Source organism: Drosophila suzukii, assembly GCF_043229965.1.
Source record: "Drosophila suzukii chromosome 2 unlocalized genomic scaffold, CBGP_Dsuzu_IsoJpt1.0 scf_2c, whole genome shotgun sequence".
Lineage (NCBI taxonomy): Eukaryota > Metazoa > Arthropoda > Insecta > Diptera > Drosophilidae > Drosophila > Drosophila suzukii.
Window position 1 is genome coordinate 12080195 of NW_027255896.1, and position 23644 is coordinate 12103838.

The window sequence follows — 23644 nt, forward strand, 5'->3', positions numbered from 1 at the left end:
GGCGAATAATGTGCGGATCGATATGCGTTGAATTTTTTGCGAAATCGTCACGAAGAACGAGTGCAGAGTGAGAGGGTGCATAATCGTAAAACAACAACAACCAAAAGTTGTTGGCCAATAATTCTGGTCTTTTTAGACGAATAATATTCCTTGTTACCAGTTTGACCGATTGGAAGGAATCGAAAAAAAACACTTCAGTTCCGAAAATAAAGTGCGTGCCACAGCACTTATACCCTTTCAAAAGCGAAAAATATCCGACTATATAATTTTTACTTCTTGAGTAAAAAATACAATATTCATTTTTGAAGTTTTGAAATACATTTTAACGGACTAAATTCTATAAAATCTATAAAATTCTAAATTCTATAACTAAATTCAAAAATTATATTGTAATGTATAATATCCGTAAACATAACATTACATTACATTATTAACATAACAGTAAATTCAATTTCCTTAATTTTACTATAATCAAATAATTTACTTTATATCCAATAAAACAATATTAGTTCATTTTTTTTACCGAAGTACAATAATGCTCCTAAAATATTAGGGCATTCACATGTTGCTGCTCCACGAAATTTTTCGGCCGAAATGTTAGTCGCTAGCCGAGCATAAAATAACGAACCGGCCAAAATTTGTCTCTGAGAGCGCCGAGTGCAGGCAGATTATAAGACAAAGAAAGAGAGGGAACCTCCGAATATCTGCCTCTCTGTTGCCCGACCGTTTTCGTCGGCAGTCTTCTACAGTCGTCAACAGCGGCATAGCGTTTTAGGCACAAAAAAAAACAAAAAGCTTTTGCCTTCTGACATGTCACCCCGAGCCTACTCCAGAACTAAAGGGGATAGTCAGAAAGCAATGTTTAAACACATCAACGCAACTAATTTTTTTTTTTCAAGAAATTGAGCGCTTTCGGTTGAAAGGTCGAGAAATATACTTTTGGTCGTTTGTAAACACAAGCGTTAATATATAACTGATAATGACATTGACATATAATTTGGCCTAGTTGGCCCATAACAGTCCTGCCAACTCAAGAATAAGAGAACTAGCCAGAAACGTTAGGCCCGCGAACTTTAAATTGCAAATTCTTTTTACTTTTTGCTTACAGTTTTATATTCGAAACAGAAACCGAGTCGATATCATCTAATAATTTTTACAACCGAATGAATGAATATAACAGTATATTATATGGTACAGAAAAAATCATTACCAAATTAAGATACCAAAAGACGGTGTTAAGTAACAAATTTCGACTACCAAAAATAGACGACATTCCCGACCAATTGGGTAGAGCTTTTCTGATGTCAGTATTTTATCAAGTAGAACTTATATCAAAATATGTAACTTCCCTTTCTAAGAGCAATGGCTTCTATCGCTTCACGCGACTTCCTTATATTACAGAATGATGACAATTAGATTTTTCTGGTATTGAACCTTCCCAGGCTTTCTTGTATGTGAATGACCTAATTGTCATCGGATGTTCAGAAAAATATATGATCAATAACTTAAGAAGCTTTTTTTTTATTTATGCAGGGAGCACAACCTTAAACGGCACCCACGAAGTAACCTTTCTTAAACACAAGTGTACTTATAAAGGTTTTTTACAAGACTGCAAGAAATATGGACATAGATATTTTCCGATTTGTATAACAACTCTCATTGGTATTTCGAGCTTTCTTAATATAGTATATTATAGAATCTAGTATCTTTAGTATCTCGTATTTTGTAGAGTTTTTAGCATGAACGTTGCCTGCCGACTTGTTCGGGATAAACTATTAGCGATATCAGCTGTGCTACGCCCCTTCTCGTAGCTTTCGATAGTCAGGCATCGCAACGAACATAGAATTAATAAATACATAATGAAATGACAACATTTACAATAATCTTACCAATCAGGTATATATTTATACCAAACCGAAGAATCCAAAACGGAGTACATATAACTGGAAATTCCATTGCAGATTTTTAAAACACTTTTGTCCGAATTTGAAACACAGCAACTAAAAATACAATCACTAAATACAAGTGCATTAAAAGTTGAACCATTGGTTGATTACAACATAGTAAAAAAGATTCAAAACGCAAAAAAAAAATTAGTAGATAAACTGAATACATTTTTCTCACGTCAGTTCAAAAAATTCATTAAAAATTATGCGCCAAATATTGTGGGAAAAAAATATGTCGCATTTGTTTGTCAACTAAAAAAACCTTTATTTGTTCTTCTAAAACAATGTTATCCCCTTAAACGTAATCCCCTCCCGATAAAATACACTTATGCCAACGTTTCTTAAATCCTCGAAACATGGCAAGTAGTCCCTTTCTGGTATAGCCATCAGCGCCTTCTTCGATTCAGCTTTTACCTCCTTAATCGACTCGAAACGGGTTCCCCGGAACGCCTTTGGGAATAGGCAGAAGTCACACGGAACCAAATCAGGCGAATAATGTGCGGATCGATATGCGTTGAATTTTTTGCGAAATCGTCACGAAGAACGAGTGCAGAGTGAGAGGGTGCATAATCGTAAAACAACAACAACCAAAAGTTGTTGGCCAATAATTCTGGTCTTTTTAGACGAATAATATTCCTTGTTAACAGTTTGACCGATTGGAAGGAATCGAAAAAAAACACTTCAGTTCCGAAAATAAAGTGCGTGCCACAGCACTTATACCCTTTCAAAAGCGAAAAATATCCGACTATATAATTTTTACTTCTTGAGTAAAAAATACAATATTCATTTTTTAAGTTTTGAAATACATTTTAACGGACTAAATTCTATAAAATCTATAAAATTCTAAATTCTATAACTAAACCCAAAAATTATATTGTAATGTATAATATCCGTAAACATAACATTACATTACATTATTAACATAACAGTAAATTCAATTTCCTTAATTTTACTATAATCAAATAATTTACTTTATATCCAATAAAACAATATTAGTTCATTTTTTTTTACCGAAGTACAATAATGCTCCTAAAATATTAGGGCATTCACATGTTGCTGCTCCACGAAATTTTTCGGCCGAAATGTTAGTCGCTAGCCGAGCATAAAATAACGAACCGACCAAAATTTGTCTCTGAGAGCGCCGAGTGCAGGCAGATTATAAGACAAAGAAAGAGAGGGAACCTCCGAATATCTGCCTCTCTGTTGCCCGACCGTTTTCGTCGGCAGTCTTCTACAGTCGTCAACAGCGGCATAGCGTTTTAGGCACAAAAAAAAACAAAAAGCTTTTGCCTTCTGACATGTCACCCCGAGCCTACTCCAGAACTAAAGGGGATAGTCAGAAAGCAATGTTTAAACACATCAACGCAACTAATTTTTTTTTTCAAGAAATTGAGCGCATTCGGTTGAAAGGTCGAGAAATATACTTTTGGTCGTTTGTAAACACAAGCGTTAATATATAACTGATTATGACATTGACATATAATTTGGCCTAGATGGCCCATAACAGTCCTGCCAACTCAAGAAAAACAGAACTAGCCAGAAACGTTAGGCCCGCGAACTTTAAATTGCAAATTCTTTTTACTTTTTGCTTATTCGAAACAGAAACCGAGTCGATATCAACTAATAATTTTTACAACCGAATGAATGAATATAACAGTATATTATATGGTACAGAAAAAATCATTACCAAATTAAGATACCAAAAGACGGTGTTAAGTAACAAATTTCGACTACCAAAAATAGACGACATTCCCGACCAATTGGGTAGAGCTTTTCTGATGTCAGTATTTTATCAAGTAGAACTTATATCAAAATATGTAACTTCCCTTTCTAAGAGCAATGGCTTCTATCGCTTCACGCGACTTCCTTATATTACAGAATGATGACAATTAGATTTTTCTGGTATTGAACCTTCCCAGGCTTTCTTGTATGTGAATGACCTAATTGTCATCGGATGTTCAGAAAAATATATGATCAATAACTTAAGAAGCTTTTTTTTTATTTATGCAGGGAGCACAACCTTAAACGGCACCCACGAAGTAACCTTTCTTAAACACAAGTGTACTTATAAAGGTTTTTTACAAGACTGCAAGAAATATGGACATAGATATTTTCCGATTTGTATAACAACTCTCATTGGTATTTCGAGCTTTCTTAATATAGTATATTATAGAATCTAGTATCTTTAGTATCTCGTATTTTGTAGAGTTTTTAGCATGAACGTTGCCTGCCGACTTGTTCGGGATAAACTATTAGCGATATCAGCTGTGCTACGCCCCTTCTCGTAGCTTTCGATAGTCAGGCATCGCAACGAACATAGAATTAATAAATACATAATGAAATGACAACATTTACAATAATCTTACCAATCAGGTATATATTTATACCAAACCGAAGAATCCAAAACGGAGTACATATAACTGGAAATTCCATTGCAGATTTTTAAAACACTTTTGTCCGAATTTGAAACACAGCAACTAAAAATACAATCACTAAATACAAGTGCATTAAAAGTTGAACCATTGGTTGATTACAACATAGTAAAAAAGATTCAAAACGCAAAAAAAAAATTAGTAGATAAACTGAATACATTTTTCTCACGTCAGTTCAAAAAATTCATTAAAAATTATGCGCCAAATATTGTGGGAAAAAAATATGTCGCATTTGTTTGTCAACTAAAAAAACCTTTATTTGTTCTTCTAAAACAATGTTATCCCCTTAAACGTAATCCCCTCCCGATAAAATACACTTATGCCAACGTTTCTTAAATCCTCGAAACATGGCAAGTAGTCCCTTTCTGGTATAGCCATCAGCGCCTTCTTCGATTCAGCTTTTACCTCCTTAATCGACTCGAAACGGGTTCCCCGGAACGCCTTTGGGAATAGGCAGAAGTCACACGGAACCAAATCAGGCGAATAATGTGCGGATCGATATGCGTTGAATTTTTTGCGAAATCGTCACGAAGAACGAGTGCAGAGTGAGAGGGTGCATAATCGTAAAACAACAACAACCAAAAGTTGTTGGCCAATAATTCTGGTCTTTTTAGACGAATAATATTCCTTGTTAACAGTTTGACCGATTGGAAGGAATCGAAAAAAAACACTTCAGTTCCGAAAATAAAGTGCGTGCCACAGCACTTATACCCTTTCAAAAGCGAAAAATATCCGACTATATAATTTTTACTTCTTGAGTAAAAAATACAATATTCATTTTTTAAGTTTTGAAATACATTTTAACGGACTAAATTCTATAAAATCTATAAAATTCTAAATTCTATAACTAAACCCAAAAATTATATTGTAATGTATAATATCCGTAAACATAACATTACATTACATTATTAACATAACAGTAAATTCAATTTCCTTAATTTTACTATAATCAAATAATTTACTTTATATCCAATAAAACAATATTAGTTCATTTTTTTTTACCGAAGTACAATAATGCTACTAAAATATTAGGGCATTCACATGTTGCTGCTCCACGAAATTTTTCGGCCGAAATGTTAGTCGCTAGCCGAGCATAAAATAACGAACCGACCAAAATTTGTCTCTGAGAGCGCCGAGTGCAGGCAGATTATAAGACAAAGAAAGAGAGGGAACCTCCGAATATCTGCCTCTCTGTTGCCCGACCGTTTTCGTCGGCAGTCTTCTACAGTCGTCAACAGCGGCATAGCGTTTTAGGCACAAAAAAAAACAAAAAGCTTTTGCCTTCTGACATGTCACCCCGAGCCTACTCCAGAACTAAAGGGGATAGTCAGAAAGCAATGTTTAAACACATCAACGCAACTAATTTTTTTTTTCAAGAAATTGAGCGCATTCGGTTGAAAGGTCGAGAAATATACTTTTGGTCGTTTGTAAACACAAGCGTTAATATATAACTGATAATGACATTGACATATAATTTGGCCTAGATGGCCCATAACAGTCCTGCCAACTCAAGAAAAACAGAACTAGCCAGAAACGTTAGGCCCGCGAACTTTAAATTGCAAATTCTTTTTACTTTTTGCTTACAGTTTTATATTCGAAACAGAAACCGAGTCGATATCATCTAATAATTTTTACAACCGAATGAATGAATATAACAGTATATTATATGGTACAGAAAAAATCATTACCAAATTATGATACCAAAAGACGGTGTTAAGTAACAAATTTCGACTACCAAAAATAGACGACATTCCCGACCAATTGGGTAGAGCTTTTCTGATGTCAGTATTTTATCAAGTAGAACTTATATCAAAATATGTAACTTCCCTTTCTAAGAGCAATGGCTTCTATCGCTTCACGCGACTTCCTTATATTACAGAATGATGACAATTAGATTTTTCTGGTATTGAACCTTCCCAGGCTTTCTTGTATGTGAATGACCTAATTGTCATCGGATGTTCAGAAAAATATATGATCAATAACTTAAGAAGCTTTTTTTTTATTTATGCAGGGAGCACAACCTTAAACGGCACCCACGAAGTAACCTTTCTTAAACACAAGTGTACTTATAAAGGTTTTTTACAAGACTGCAAGAAATATGGACATAGATATTTTCCGATTTGTATAACAACTCTCATTGGTATTTCGAGCTTTCTTAATATAGTATATTATAGAATCTAGTATCTTTAGTATCTAGTATTTTGTAGAGTTTTTAGCATGAACGTTGCCTGCCGACTTGTTCGGGATAAACTATTAGCGATATCAGCTGTGCTACGCCCCTTCTCGTAGCTTTCGATAGTCAGGCATCGCAAAGAACATAGAATTAATAAATACATAATGAAATGACAACATTTACAATAATCTTACCAATCAGGTATATATTTATACCAAACGGAGTACATATAACTGGAAATTCCATTGCAGATTCTTAAAACACTTTTGTCCGAATTTGAAATACAGCAACTAAAAATACAATCACTAAATACAAGTGCATTAAAAGTTGAACCATTGGTTGATTACAACATAGTAAAAAAGATTCAAAACGCAAAAAAAAAATTATTAGATAAACTGAATACATTTTTCTCACGTCAGTTCAAAAAATTCATTAAAAATTATGCGCCAAATATTGTGGGAAAAAAATATGTCGCATTTGTTTGTCAACTAAAAAAACCTTTATTTGTTCTTCTAAAACAATGTTATCCCCTTAAACGTAATCCCCTCCCGATAAAATACACTTATGCCAACGTTTCTTAAATCCTCGAAACATGGCAAGTAGTCCCTTTCTGGTATAGCCATCAGCGCCTTCTTCGATTCAGCTTTTACCTCCTTAATCGACTCGAAACGGGTTCCCCGGAACGCCTTTGGGAATAGGCAGAAGTCACACGGAACCAAATCAGGCGAATAATGTGCGGATCGATATGCGTTGAATTTTTTGCGAAATCGTCACGAAGAACGAGTGCAGAGTGAGAGGGTGCATAATCGTAAAACAACAACAACCAAAAGTTGTTGGCCAATAATTCTGGTCTTTTTAGACGAATAATATTCCTTGTTAACAGTTTGACCGATTGGAAGGAATCGAAAAAAAACACTTCAGTTCCGAAAATAAAGTGCGTGCCACAGCACTTATACCCCCTCAAAAGCGAAAAATATCCGACTATATAATTTTTACTTCTTGAGTAAAAAATACAATATTCATTTTTTAAGTTTTGAAATACATTTTAACGGACTAAATTCTATAAAATCTATAAAATTCTAAATTCTATAACTAAACCCAAAAATTATATTGTAATGTATAATATCCGTAAACATAACATTACATTACATTATTAACATAACAGTAAATTCAATTTCCTTAATTTTACTATAATCAAATAATTTACTTTATATCCAATAAAACAATATTAGTTCATTTTTTTTTACCGAAGTACAATAATGCTACTAAAATATTAGGGCATTCACATGTTGCTGCTCCACGAAATTTTTCGGCCGAAATGTTAGTCGCTAGCCGAGCATAAAATAACGAACCGACCAAAATTTGTCTCTGAGAGCGCCGAGTGCAGGCAGATTATAAGACAAAGAAAGAGAGGGAACCTCCGAATATCTGCCTCTCTGTTGCCCGACCGTTTTCGTCGGCAGTCTTCTACGGTCGTCAACAGCGGCATAGCGTTTTAGGCACAAAAAAAAACAAAAAGCTTTTGCCTTCTGACATGTCACCCCGAGCCTACTCCAGAACTAAAGGGGATAGTCAGAAAGCAATGTTTAAACACATCAACGCAACTAATTTTTTTTTCAAGAAATTGAGCGCATTCGGTTGAAAGGTCGAGAAATATACTTTTGGTCGTTTGTAAACACAAGCGTTAATATATAACTGATAATGACATTGACATATAATTTGGCCTAGTTGGCCCATAACAGTCCTGCCAACTCAAGAAAAACAGAACTAGCCAGAAACGTTAGGCCCGCGAACTTTAAATTGCAAATTCTTTTAACTTTTTGCTTACAGTTTTATATTCGAAACAGAAACCGAGTCGATATCAACTAATAATTTTTACAACCGAATGAATGAATATAACAGTATATTATATGGTACAGAAAAAATCATTACCAAATTAAGATACCAAAAGACGGTGTTAAGTAACAAATTTGGACTACCAAAAATAGACGACATTCCCGACCAATTGGGTAGAGCTTTTCTGATGTCAGTATTTTATCAAGTAGAACTTATATCAAAATATGTAACTTCCCTTTCTAAGAGCAATGGCTTCTATCGCTTCACGCGACTTCCTTATATTACAGAATGATGACGTCACGTCACGTCACGTCTCACGTCAGTTCAAAAAATTCATTTTTCTGGTATTGAACCTTCCCAGGCTTTCTTGTATGTGAATGACCTAATTGTCATCGGATGTTCAGAAAAATATATGATCAATAACTTAAGCAGCTTTTTTTTTATTTATGCAGGGAGCACAACCTTAAACGGCACCCACGAAGTAACCTTTCTTAAACACAAGTGTACTTATAAAGGTTTTTTACAAGACTGCGAGAAATATGGACATAGATATTTTCCGATTTGTATAACAACTCTCATTGGTATTTCGAGCTTTCTTAATATAGTATATTATAGAATCTAGTATCTTTAGTATCTAGTATTTTGTAGAGTTTTTAGCATGAACGTTGCCTGCCGACTTGTTCGGGATAAACTATTAGCGATATCAGCTGTGCTACGCCCCTTCCCGTAGCTTTCGATAGTCAGGCATCGCAACGAACATAGAATTAATAAATACATAATGAAATGACAACATTTACAATAATCTTACCAATCAGGTATATATTTATACCAAACCGAAGAATCCAAAACGGAGTACATATAACTGGAAATTCCATTGCAGATTCTTAAAACACTTTTGTCCGAATTTGAAATACAGCAACTAAAAATACAATCACTAAATACAAGTGCATTAAAAGTTGAACCATTGGTTGATTACAACATAGTAAAAAAGATTCAAAACGCAAAAAAAAAAATTAGTAGATAAACTGAATACATTTTTCTCACGTCAGTTCAAAAAATTCATTAAAAATTATGCGCCAAATATTGTGGGAAAAAAATATGTCGCATTTGTTTGTCAACTAAAAAAACCTTTATTTGTTCTTCTAAAACAATGTTATCCCCTTAAACGTAATCCCCTCCCGATAAAATACACTTATGCCAACGTTTTTTAAATCCTCGAAACATGGCAAGTAGTCCCTTTCTGGTATAGCCATCAGCGCCTTCTTCGATTCAGCTTTTACCTCCTTAATCGACTCGAATCGGGTTCCCCGGAACGCCTTTGGGAACAGGCAGAAGTCACACGGAACCAAATCAGGCGAATAATGTGCGGATCGATATGCGTTGAATTTTTTGCGAAATCGTCACGAAGAACGAGTGCAGAGTGAGAGGGTGCATAATCGTAAAACAACAACAACCAAAAGTTGTTGGCCAATAATTCTGGTCTTTTTAGACGAATAATATTCCTTGTTAACAGTTTGACCGATTGGAAGGAATCGAAAAAAAACACTTCAGTTCCGAAAATAAAGTGCGTGCCACAGCACTTATACCCTTTCAAAAGCGAAAAATATCCGACTATATAATTTTTACTTCTTGAGTAAAAAATACAATATTCATTTTTTAAGTTTTGAAATACATTTTAACGGACTAAATTCTATAAAATCTATAAAATTCTAAATTCTATAACTAAACCCAAAAATTATATTGTAATGTATAATATCCGTAAACATAACATTACATTACATTATTAACATAACAGTAAATTCAATTTCCTTAATTTTACTATAATCAAATAATTTACTTTATATCCAATAAAACAATATTAGTTCATTTTTTTTTACCGAAGTACAATAATGCTCCTAAAATATTAGGGCATTCACATGTTGCTGCTCCACGAAATTTTTCGGCCGAAATGTTAGTCGCTAGCCGAGCATAAAATAACGAACCGACCAAAATTTGTCTCTGAGAGCGCCGAGTGCAGGCAGATTATAAGACAAAGAAAGAGAGGGAACCTCCGAATATCTGCCTCTCTGTTGCCCGACCGTTTTCGTCGGCAGTCTTCTACAGTCGTCAACAGCGGCATAGCGTTTTAGGCACAAAAAAAAACAAAAAGCTTTTGCCTTCTGACATGTCACCCCGAGCCTACTCCAGAACTAAAGGGGATAGTCAGAAAGCAATGTTTAAACACATCAACGCAACTAATTTTTTTTTTCAAGAAATTGAGCGCATTCGGTTGAAAGGTCGAGAAATATACTTTTGGTCGTTTGTAAACACAAGCGTTAATATATAACTGATAATGACATTGACATATAATTTGGCCTAGTTGGCCCATAACAGTCCTGCCAACTCAAGAAAAACAGAACTAGCCAGAAACGTTAGGCCCGCGAACTTTAAATTGCAAATTCTTTTTACTTTTTGCTTACAGTTTTATATTCGAAACAGAAACCGAGTCGATATCATCTAATAATTTTTACAACCGAATGAATGAATATAACAGTATATTATATGGTACAGAAAAAATCATTACCAAATTATGATACCAAAAGACGGTGTTAAGTAACAAATTTCGACTACCAAAAATAGACGACATTCCCGACCAATTGGGTAGAGCTTTTCTGATGTCAGTATTTTATCAAGTAGAACTTATATCAAAATATGTAACTTCCCTTTCTAAGAGCAATGGCTTCTATCGCTTCACGCGACTTCCTTATATTACAGAATGATGACAATTAGATTTTTCTGGTATTGAACCTTCCCAGGCTTTCTTGTATGTGAATGACCTAATTGTCATCGGATGTTCAGAAAAATATATGATCAATAACTTAAGAAGCTTTTTTTTTATTTATGCAGGGAGCACAACCTTAAACGGCACCCACGAAGTAACCTTTCTTAAACACAAGTGTACTTATAAAGGCTTTTTACAAGACTGCAAGAAATATGGACATAGATATTTTCCGATTTGTATAACAACTCTCATTGGTATTTCGAGCTTTCTTAATATAGTATATTATAGAATCTAGTATCTTTAGTATCTAGTATTTTGTAGAGTTTTTAGCATGAACGTTGCCTGCCGACTTGTTCGGGATAAACTATTAGCGATATCAGCTGTGCTACGCCCCTTCTCGCAGCATTCGATAGTCAGGCATCGCAACGAACATAGAATTAATAAATACATAATGAAATGACAACATTTACAATAATCTTAGCAATCAGGTATATATTTATACCAAACCGAAGAATAAAAAACGGAGTACATATAACTGGAAATTCCATTGCAGATTTTTAAAACACTTTTGTCCGAATTTGAAATACAGCAACTAAAAATACAATCACTAAATACAAGTGCATTAAAAGTTGAACCATTGGTTGATTACAACATAGTAAAAAAGATTCAAAACGCAAAAAAAAAATTAGTAGATAAACTGAATACATTTTTCTCACGTCAGTTCAAAAAATTCATTAGGAATTATGCGCCAAATATTGTGGGAAAAAAATATGTCGCATTTGTTTGTCAACTAAAAAAACCTTTATTTGTTCTTGTAAAACAATGTTATCCCCTTAAACGTAATCCCCTCCCGATAAAATACACTTATGCCAACGTTCCTTAAATCCTCGAAACATGGCAAGTAGTCCCTTTCTGGTATAGCCATCAGCGCCTTCTTCGATTCAGCTTTTACCTCCTTAATCGACTCGAAACGGGTTCCCCGGAACGCCTTTGGGAATAGGCAGAAGTCACACGGAACCAAATCAGGCGAATAATGTGCGGATCGATATGCGTTGAATTTTTTGCGAAATCGTCACGAAGAACGAGTGCAGAGTGAGAGGGTGCATAATCGTAAAACAACAACAACCAAAAGTTGTTGGCCAATAATTCTGGTCTTTTTAGACGAATAATATTCCTTGTTAACAGTTTGACCGATTGGAAGGAATCGAAAAAAAACACTTCAGTTCCGAAAATAAAGTGCGTGCCACAGCACTTATACCCTTTCAAAAGCGAAAAATATCCGACTATATAATTTTTACTTCTTGAGTAAAAAATACAATATTCATTTTTTAAGTTTTGAAATACATTTTAACGGACTAAATTCTATAAAATCTATAAAATTCTAAATTCTATAACTAAACCCAAAAATTATATTGTAATGTATAATATCCGTAAACATAACATTACATTACATTATTAACATAACAGTAAATTCAATTTCCTTAATTTTACTATAATCAAATAATTTACTTTATATCCAATAAAACAATATTAGTTCATTTTTTTTTACCGAAGTACAATAATGCTACTAAAATATTAGGGCATTCACATGTTGCTGCTCCACGAAATTTTTCGGCCGAAATGTTAGTCGCTAGCCGAGCATAAAATAACGAACCGGCCAAAATTTGTCTCTGAGAGCGCCGAGTGCAGGCAGATTATAAGACAAAGAAAGAGAGGGAACCTCCGAATATCTGCCTCTGTTGCCCGACCGTTTTCGTCGGCAGTCTTCTACAGTCGTCAACAGCGGCATAGCGTTTTAGGCACAAAAAAAAACAAAAAGCTTTTGCCTTCTGACATGTCACCCCGAGCCTACTCCAGAACTAAAGGGGATAGTCAGAAAGCAATGTTTAAACACATCAACGCAACTAATTTTTTTTTTTCAAGAAATTGAGCGCTTTCGGTTGAAAGGTCGAGAAATATACTTTTGGTCGTTTGTAAACACAAGCGTTAATATATAACTGATAATGACATTGACATATAATTTGGCCTAGTTGGCCCATAACAGTCCTGCCAACTCAAGAATAAGAGAACTAGCCAGAAACGTTAGGCCCGCGAACTTTAAATTGCAAATTCTTTTTACTTTTTGCTTACAGTTTTATATTCGAAACAGAAACCGAGTCGATATCATCTAATAATTTTTACAACCGAATGAATGAATATAACAGTATATTATATGGTACAGAAAAAATCATTACCAAATTAAGATACCAAAAGACGGTGTTAAGTAACAAATTTCGACTACCAAAAATAGACGACATTCCCGACCAATTGGGTAGAGCTTTTCTGATGTTAGTATTTTATCAAGTAGAACTTATATCAAAATATGTAACTTCCCTTTCTAAGAGCAATGGCTTCTATCGCTTCACGCGACTTCCTTATATTACAGAATGATGACAATTAGATTTTTCTGGTATTGAACCTTCCCAGGCTTTCTTGTATGTGAATGACCTAATTGTCATCGGATGTTCAGAAAAATATATGATCAATAACTTAAGAAGCTTTTTTTTTATTTATGCAGGGAGCACAACCTTAAACGGCACCCACGAAGTAACCTTTCTTAAACACAAGTGTACTTATAAAGGTTTTTTACAAGACTGCAAGAAATATGATGACATAGATATTTTCCGATTTGTATAACAACAGATGCAAGCAAACACGTATGTAAAGACATTTTAATCCAGCTACCAATAGCATATGTATCTAGATCATTCAGAAAGGAAAAAAGTAACAAAAACGCAACAGGACAAGAATTAACAGATATTTTCGACCATATATTTACATAACACATTTCAAATTCAAAAGAGATCATAGCTGATTAGCATACATTTTTCAATATCTAACCTGAGCTCAAAATGAACACGTATGTGACTAGATTTAGAGGTATGTGGTTTCACTGTGGAATATCTTAAGGGAAAGACAGCCATGTAACAAATGCATTGTCAAGAATAACAATAAAGGATCTAGAAACAAAAAAATATTGAAAGTCACTACCAGAATTCAAGGTAAACAGGAAAATCTATGCGCAGGAAAGGAAGAAGTAGATTTGCAAAGGCAAGCTCTAAATAAAGCTTCTAGGCCCAACTTATTCAAGTATTTGTAAATTATGAGGAACGAAAAGTAACTTGGGAAAACAGATTAGATTTGCTTTCTTAAAAATAAAAAAAAGTTATAGCAAGAGTTTACGTAAGCGACATGTACACCAAATTGTTCTCGAAATGAGGCAGTTCTTCCAAAGGCTTGAAAAGGAAGCCGGCATTTTTAATGCACTAGCTTGCAAAATAATATTTTGAAAATGCCCCAAGTTTGCCCAAGGCAAACTCTAAACAAAGCTTCTAGGCCCAACTTATTCAAGTATTTGTAAATTATGAGGAACGAAAAGTAACTTAAGAAAACAGATTAGATTTGCTTTCTTAAAAATGAAAAAAAGTTATAGCAAGAATTTACGTAAGCGACATGTACACCAAATTGTTCTCGAAATGAGGCAGTTCTTCGAAAGGCTTGAAAAGGAAGCCGGCATTTTTAATGCACTAGCTTGCAAAATAATATTTGGAAAATGCCCCAAGAAGGATGATGTTAGTTCCAGATGGAGTTGGACCGCTGAATCACAAAAAAATGTATCACAAATGATGTTTTTTAGTAAGGAACTATAATATCATCTTTTAATATTTTCGAAGAAATTAACAGACCACATTCAATATATTGTGAGCTTCAACTCGGCAAACTTTGAAATTTTGTGAAATTTTTTAACGATTTAGTAACTGTAAGGTGTCTGTTGATATCGTAAAAACTGGAAAAAAATCCGACAAGAAACAGAGGTATGTATAATTTCAAAGCTACCGTCCAAACGAACCAAACAAGCCATATTTGGACCAATTCCATGGTAAAAAAGATTTAATTCTATTTATAATAGCTTTGCATTGTAAGGCCGCAAAAGAATTGCACCTGTAATTGGAATTTCAGTATTGACCAACGTAAAGGGCTTACGAAGTATTGGAACCATCGTTTAACTTATTTAAACAAATAAACATATGATATGATAATATATATATAGAATCAAGCTTGTCTACAATAGGTATAGCCATACCATTTGCTTGCGAGCTCAGACAAAGCCGCAACGAGAAATCGTTTAAAGAATCAGCTAACCGAACCAAGCTTAAAAAAACCCAGAACTTCAGAGAACCACATTTTTCGACAGAGCTAGCTTCTGCTACTCAATATAAACTTTGGGCTGAATGTATATAGGTGTAGCTGGAAAAAGTTATGTACTAAAACATGCAGTATTTCCACGTTGGTTCCTATAACACTTATAAAATACTAGCTATATCCGCCTCGACTTCGTTCGTTTAAAATTAGTTTGGATCCTTTAGGAGCGAGAAATATAAGGCTACTGGCAGAACTAACTCTAGAGCATGCGACGTAAAATTGTCATTGAGAGAAGCAATCTTCTCTAAAATCTAGTCCAGCCAGCTCCATGGTCTGATATACCTGCGATATATTTGTAGTTACTGCAACGGCATATAAACACCGATTCCTCCTTCGCGCAACCCGTAAATACTGTTTCTTCAATTACATTCTAATGGAGACCTTTTATCTGCAATCTCGTCCCATTGCATAGCTTTGGGGAACTTAAATTTCGCAATAACATTACGGGTGCTTCAATCTTAAGAAACAGATTATGCTGCGGAATCACTGCTGGATTCAAAGGATTTAAGAATTCGACAGGGTAAGGATTGGCATTACCAACATCAGGGGCAAAATGGACCGATTTCGCGCTCAGATAACCAATCTAAGCTTTTACGTAATACGTTAGAAATGTCTGGAAATATTTTGGAGGTGAGGTTGTGTTTCACTTAATTTCCTAAGCGTGATGCTACAGCTTTTTTCCATCAACTGTTGGACGGACGGCATTTCCTATTTTTAAAAGTGTTTCGGTAAGAATTCCTGCTGAAATATCTGCTCTAAAGTATACTCGCATATAAATATAAAGATTTTAAGCAGGCCTTTATTTTATCAGCTACTGTACCTCTTGGCACTACATGAAGGGTTTGTCGAAAGTCTCCTGCTAGCAGGACTGTAATTCACCCCATCAACATACTATTCTCATTATTCTATTATTGCTTCAAGCTCACCTTTATGTGACATGGTGCACTCATCCCAAACAATCAACTTACAATCTTTAAGCACAGCAGCCATAATACATTGTTTTGAAATAGAGCAATGAGGAATTTCTAAATTAACTAAATCCAAAGGAAGTTTGAATGTAGAATGAGCAGTTTGACCTTTATTGAGCAGGGTAGCAGCGATACCAGCACAGGCTACATCAAGGTCTATTTTTTTTTAATTTTGAACTTTTGGCAACAGTAATTTTATCAGGAAGTTTTATTTATTATTGTAAACGTCTATTTGCTCGTCTGTAAGCAATTTTTCGTTGTTGGTAAGGAGAGTGTTGTTATTTTCATAACTTCTTCTCTAAGATAATCGGTATTATTTTCTTCCAATTCGACTTCAGGAATATTTGGTTGAGGAAGACCACATTCATTAAGACATATTCCACCAATAGACAATTCTAAATGTTCAATGCTTTTTACGCATTTGTTATAAACTTTTCCCATAATTTCGTCATTAATGTCACATGTTAAGAGCATTTGTAATGAATGAAGTATATCTTTCGATAAGTAAGTCTTGTTCTTATTCCAAAAACCTAAATAAGCTGACAATAAACTAACACAATTCCGAACAGATCACGTACATTTTTTGGAACTTGACAATCGCTATCTTCGGCCAAAGTTTTGTCGCAATGATTATTATCCTCAAGTAAGCTGTGTATTACGCCATGTATGGTTTTGCAATACAAAAACGAAGTTGGACCTCGTACCTCATGGAGTAACAGCCTAAGAAAATAATTCAGTGTTGCCCAAAGCAGAATCCTTTTTAACTCCAGAAAAATGAGGTACGTTACTGCCGCGTTTTCTTCTAAGAAACTTTATATTGTTCCATAAAAAAATAAAAGAGTTCTGGCGGATTCATCATTTTCACAAAGTTCAAAGAAAGCGTGAAGTGTAGAATTCGAAGGAGTGTTTATCTTCTTAGCTAATTGATTCGAATCATTTGGATTTGGATGGCGCTGGTCATGTTCTAAATCAGTGGTCGGCAGCGGCCTATCTAGTGAGCATTGGGAAGTGTTCTGCCCATCATCTGCTCGCTCACGTATAACGTACATGTTCGAGTGATTTCGGCATGGGTCTTCGGGTCATTTTTTTCTCAACTTCGGCGCGCTTTTTTGTTGCTGCGGCAGAGGATCTCAGTGCAAAGCAGAGAAACGTCTCGCTTCAGCACGCCGCGCGCAAACTTCGTGTTTGTTACACTCACACTAATGTAAGGCAAACTTGTGATGGTATGTGTGTGCCGACCACTGTTCTAAATGTACCGACAGTTGCATAACTGTTGAAAAGCGTTCGTGTAAATGGAAAGCAAAAATTCTCCACACGGCTTCCAAACTGCTTGTCTCCCATTTTCATACGTTTTACTTCATTTCGTTGGTCTTCATGGGAAAATGAAGCCTGATCGCTGCCTTTATTAAGGTATTTGCCAACGTATTTTATAGATTAACAGAAATGCAAGTTTCAACATCTATGTGTGCTTCCATTGCACGCAATAATACTAATTTATTTGACACAACCCAACGATTTTCTAAAATATTACCATTCTTTTCAACAGTACAGCCACCATCATCTGAAGCCCTCCTTCGATACAGGGGATAACTATTAATTCCTGTTACTTCTTCTTTTGAAAGCTGACGGGGACACCTTTTTTAACATTTGTCGTCATTCATGCACGGGGAACCACGGTTTAATATTCCGCAAGGTCCATGAATCATATTGGACTTTACGATGTTATGTAGCACGGGACCTTCTTGTGGATCCAGAATTTCTGCATGTATTATTTCGTCTATTTGATCTGATTTTTTACCATTCTACAGTGTACATAAAGCATTGACAACTGTAACAATGTTACAAACAATTCGCCCTTGAATATAAGGGCCTTTAGTGCTTTAACTTTGAAATGAAACACTCGTGCTATTATATCATGGTGGTCATGGGCTATCTGACCTGGTAATAATGACTGAATGTTATAAATAAATCAGGACGGCCATAGTGCAAGACATATGTCATAGCATCCTGAGTTTTCTCATGCAAATATCGTGGAGAACTCGTGAATGAAGATGGTAAAATAACCATTAGGCCCAGCTGAGCTGGATTTACATCCGTCTACTTAAGGCGTCTTTAAGATGAATACACGTAGCTATCAGCCCTAAGTTGCTCCTGATTGTTTTGAATACAATTTAGCCGTTCTATTTCAATTTAGGCAAACATATCGCCAAAATACTGACTATAAAGCACTTTGTAAACTATTAAATGATTTTCTCACTCCAAAAAACGGATTTGTGGCCGTCCTCTAATACTTGCGATCCCATCATTGTTAAATCTATGAAAATACATATAAGCTTTTGAGATAGCTTATAAATGCTTCATTAATGAATGTGATTAAAGTAACAGTCTATCTACTCATATATATGTATTTACATTGTACATATGTGTGTACACTAGTGCGTCCCAAAAATGAAATTTTGTTCTCACCCTATGGTTGATAAAATACTGAATAAAATGTTTTCAAAAATTTAAATTTGTTTTTATTAAATGCTAAACGTCCTCAAAGTATCATAAAAATTACTTATACAACATGTATACCAACCATTACTGTTTTCAAAAAGATCGATCAAAAGATCTTTGTCAACTCTCGTATATCGGTCAATATTAATAAAAAAAAAATTACGAAAAACGCCGACATTTTTTGAAGGGAAAACTAAATTCAGAACTAAACAACGGACTTTTCATCTTTCTGATACAGCTATATGAAAAATATATATTGGACTAAACACAACAGTGGGTATGAGCTATAAACCTTAAGAACAATTCGCAGATCTAATACCCCCTTCCCATAGAGTCCATCCGTTCGAAACGGTTGGGATTTTTGACAAATGGGAAACTACGATTCCCATAGGCCACATTCACCATCTACCATCCGATAACAGGTAATCTGAACCCCTGTGGCTAATCAAACCAAACCTGTTGCTTCAGCACCTTCCATTTTCAAATGTGAGACTCCGATTCCCACAGAGCACATGTACCATCTACCACCCGATAAGAGCTGATCCTGCTAGTCTCACCAAACCTGTTAATTCTGCGCATTCCATTTTCGATTGATCACTGTCATTATTGTTTACGTTTTCGTTGTGAATGTTTCAATTTCCACTCTCAAGAAGAAGACCTCAGAGTTGCACCGATAAAAAACTAACTGGGAAATTTTCGGAACGGCAAAATCTTATGGACCATCCGTTCAACGGATGGTAGATGGTTCTCTGTGGGAAGACGCTAAATAAGGTGTTGTATTACGATTTCAGTCAGAAGTATGCAACGCAGTGAAGGAGACGTTTCCGACCCCATAAAGTATATATATTCTTGATCAGCATCACTAGATTCGTTTAAGCCGTGTCCGTCCGATTACACGCAAACTAGTCTCTTATAGTTTTAAAGCTATCGGGCTGAAACTTTCCCAAAAGTCTTCTTTCTTTTACAGGTAGTATATAAGTCGGAACCAGCCGATTGGGGATAACTATATCTTATAGCTCCCATGGGAACAATCAGAAGAAAATTATATATCTTTGGTGTTTTTTTATGAATTGAATTCATAACCCACTGTAATGATGGCTCTTTGCTAAATTCATGAGACTTTGGAAAATTTTAGAATCTACGAACACATGTATGTAAGACGGTTTAGTAAGATAACCAGCAGAATTAAAAGCAGAGCGACAAGAGAAACCCGACCGATACTTTAAGAAAAGCCGAAACGCGGAAAATATCCTGCAATTATTATTGTTAACCATAATACTTAATATATATCATTATAATAAACGTCAAGTGAGAGTATTTCTCATCTTACATTTGGAGGCTCGTCCTAACGCAAAAATTGCAAGTGACGCCGTTCCGAGAAGTCTCACCGCCTTCTCGGAAAGTCAGTAACGGGGAATGAGTGTAAGCGAAAAGGAAATAAAGAAAGAACCTTCGAGAATACCAATTTCAAAAGGAAAACAGCCGTATTACACAAGATCAGTGGCTGCAGCAGACAAAATGAATAACATGAGTGAGCTGGCAAAAAGCGTTTGCGAAATAAGTGCAGATGGAAATCTAAAAGAAATTAAAGGAGTGCAAGAACTTCCGAAATCAGCGGAGAGGAAAGTGGAGCTGCCGGTTTAATTGAAAGCCGCTCTATCGACGAAAATACAAGAACCCTGAAAGACCTGGTTCAGCTGCTTGCTATTAAGATTGGACCGGATGAGCGAAACAACAGTTGCTCGATTACGGCTGAAAGCTTTGCGAAGATCATTCCAGAGTTTGACGGAGAGTCTATACCGGTAAAGAATTGGTTTGACAATTTTGAGCTAAATGCTGCGGCGTACGGTCTAAACATAAAACAGATGTATGTGCAGGCTCGTGCCAAAATGACGAACACAGCAAAGTTGTTTTTGGATTCTACGTACGTACACGAATACTCAGAGATGCGTATGCTGCTGGAGACTGAGTTCAGCCGACAATATGTGTGCAGCGCGGATGTGCATGAGCAGCTCCGCGATCGCAAGAAACGCAAGCAGGAATCTTTTCACGAATACCTATTGCAGATGAAAAAGATTGCTTCACTTGACAATATTGATGCACGCTCGGTTATCCGCTATGTTGTGGACGGCGTAAACATGAGGAGCGATTTCAGATACTCTCTCTACAGTTGCAAGTCCTACAAAGAGCTACAGGAGCAGTATGAGGTGTTCGACCGCGTGGTCGACAAGCCGTACAAGCAGAACGACGGAAAGTGGGCGTCGAACCAGAAGAAGCAGCACGATTTCAACGACAGGAAGAGTCACTGCTTCAATTGTGGGCAGTAGATCATCTCCGCAAGGATTGCAAGTCTGCCGTGAAATGCTTCAGTTGCAACAAAGAGGGGCACATGTCAAGAGATTGCCCTGGGTCAGTTGCTGGAGTCCAAGTCGTACGCAGTGCAAGTCGTATGAAAATGGTTAGCATCAATCACGTGGAAGTGGAGTGTCTTGTAGATACGGGAGCCGATGTATCTATTCTGCGCAAGTACACTTCAACAAATTACCAAATGTTATTTTGGAGAGATGTGCGTCCAAGCTTCGTGGGCTGGGAAATAAGGTTACGTGCCCAGTTGGCTACTTTTTGACTGAGGTTGCAGTAGACCAGGAAATGACGCCACACAAGTTCGTCGTAGTCGAGGATGAGGACATCGAGTATGACGCGCTGTTTGGATTCGATTTCGTCTCGAAGTTTGACTTTTCGCTGTCGGCCGACGGATACAAGTTTTCTTCTCCGCTGGGGGAGAAAGCTTGTAAGGAACCAAACCAGATGAGTATTTATAACATAATTAATACAGATGATGAAATAGATGTTCCTTCGCAGTATGCTAAGGAGGTGTCTCAGCTGATCATGAACTACAAAGCGGCGGATTCGGTAGCAGAAGTGCCAGTCAAGCTGCGAATCGTCCCGGATGGGGAAATCGTCCCATTTCGTCAATCCCCAAGTTGATTTGAGATTGCCGAAGAGAAGGATGTCCAAAAGCAGATCGACGAATGGTTAGCTGCTGGAATCATTCGCCCATCTACATCTAACTTTGCCAGCCGTCTTGTACTGGTGACCAAAAAGGATGGCACACGGCGTATTTGCGTTGATTTTCGCAAGCTGAACTCAATGGTTTTGAGAGACTGCTTTCCTGTTCCGTTTATCGACGACGTTCTGCAAAAGCTGCAAAAAGCAAGGTTCTTTACTGCGATGGACTTGGAGAATGGTTTCTTCCGAGCATTACAGAATTCATTACTAAATACGGATTGTACGAATTTAATAGAACCCCGTTTGGATTTCGGAACTCGCCAGCAGTTTTAATTCGCTACGTAAATTATGTATTCCAAGAGCTGATGAACAGGGATGTACTAGAAACTGCAGAGCAATGTTTGGAGAAGATGAAACTGGTATTTAACACAGCTGGAGCGCTTGGCCTGAAGATAAAGTGGCGAAAATGTCACTTTTTGCAGAAGAAGATTTATTTTTTAGGCCACAACATTGAGGACGGAAACGTAAGAAAAGACAGCTGCGGTCAGCAAATTTTCGGTGCCGAAAAACGTCAGAGCGGTTCAAGCGTTTTTAGGGCTGTCTGGATTTTTCAGAAAATTCGTACTGAATTATTCGCAGATTGCACGCCCATTAACTGACCTGCTGCGAAAAGATATTTTCTTTCGAATGGCCGAGCCGCAGATGAACGCATTCCAAAGTTTGAAGGACGCATTGACGAAATAACCCGTTTTAAAGTTGTATATCAGAGGAGCCAAAACAGAGTTACACACGGATGCATCAAAAGATGGATTTGCAGCGGTCTTAATGCAGTGGTTCGACGGCAGACTCCATCCAGTACAATATTGGAGCAAGAAGTCATCAGAAGCTGAGTCCCGCAGGCACAGTTATATCCTTGAAGCAAAGGCCGTTTATCTAGCTGTAAAGAAATTTAGACATTACCTGCTGGGATCGCCATTTAAGCTGGTAACGGATTGCTCTGCATTTAAGCCAACCCTACAGAAGGCGGATGTGCCAAGAGCAGTCACGCATTGGATTGTTTATCTACAGGATTTCGAGTTCACAGTGGAACATCGCCCTGGAGAACGGTTGAAGCATGTTGACTGTCTCAGTCGCTATCCCGACCGTGTGATGCTCGTACCCTCGGAGATCACAGCTCGGATCAAAGCCGCACAAGGAAAAGACGAGATGCTAAAGGCAATTATGGAAATTCTGTCCAGCTGTCCATATGAGGGCTACAAGATGAAAGCTGGACTTGTTTATAAGGAGGTGAAAGGCAACGACCTCCTCGTGATCCCGAAGGCGATGGAAAAATAAGTTATTGTCGACGCCCACAGTGCAGGTCATTTTGCATTACAGAAAACTGTTCACGCTGTTCAACAATTGTATTGGATTCCTCACTTAGAACAGAAGGTTCAGCAGGTGGTGAACAACTGTGTGAGATGCATAATTTTCAACAAAAAACTTGGCAAGAAAGAAGGATTCTTAAGCTGTATTGATAAAGGTGACCAACCCCTTCACACGCTGCATGTTGATCATCTAGGCCCCATGGATGCCACTGGAAAACAGTATAAGTACATATTTGCGATGGTGGATTCATTCACAAAATTTATTTGGCTGTTCCCAACGAAAACTACAAGCTGCGAGGAAACGTTGAAGAAGTTAAGGATTTGGTCGAAAATTTTTGGCAACCCTGTGCGGATAGTTTCGGACAGAGGCTCCGCTTTAACGGCCAACTCGTTTGCAGAACATATGAAGGA

The 23644-nt window shown here is 36.4% G+C and overlaps 2 protein-coding genes across 16 annotated transcripts in view; one reads left to right on the forward strand and one right to left on the reverse strand.

Moving 5' to 3' along the window:
* Positions 1-19126, reverse strand: part of LOC108014217 (uncharacterized) — a 64130-nt gene extending 45004 nt beyond the window's left edge. For 2 of the 14 annotated variants that reach the window (XM_065868431.2, XM_065868428.2), the window contains exon 1: positions 18616-18811. The gene's annotated coding sequence lies outside the window, so the exon portion shown is untranslated. Of the gene's footprint in view, positions 1-1889; positions 4439-6745; positions 6849-9195; positions 9322-17889; positions 18888-18939 lie in introns of those variants that run through there. The other 12 variants (XM_065868426.2, XM_065868425.2, XM_070998738.1 and 9 more) reach the window with 11 other exon arrangements.
* RpL5 (ribosomal protein L5) overlaps positions 1-23644 on the forward strand; it is a 383867-nt gene that overhangs the window by 313739 nt on the left and 46484 nt on the right. The gene's annotated exons all lie outside the window — the stretch shown is intronic.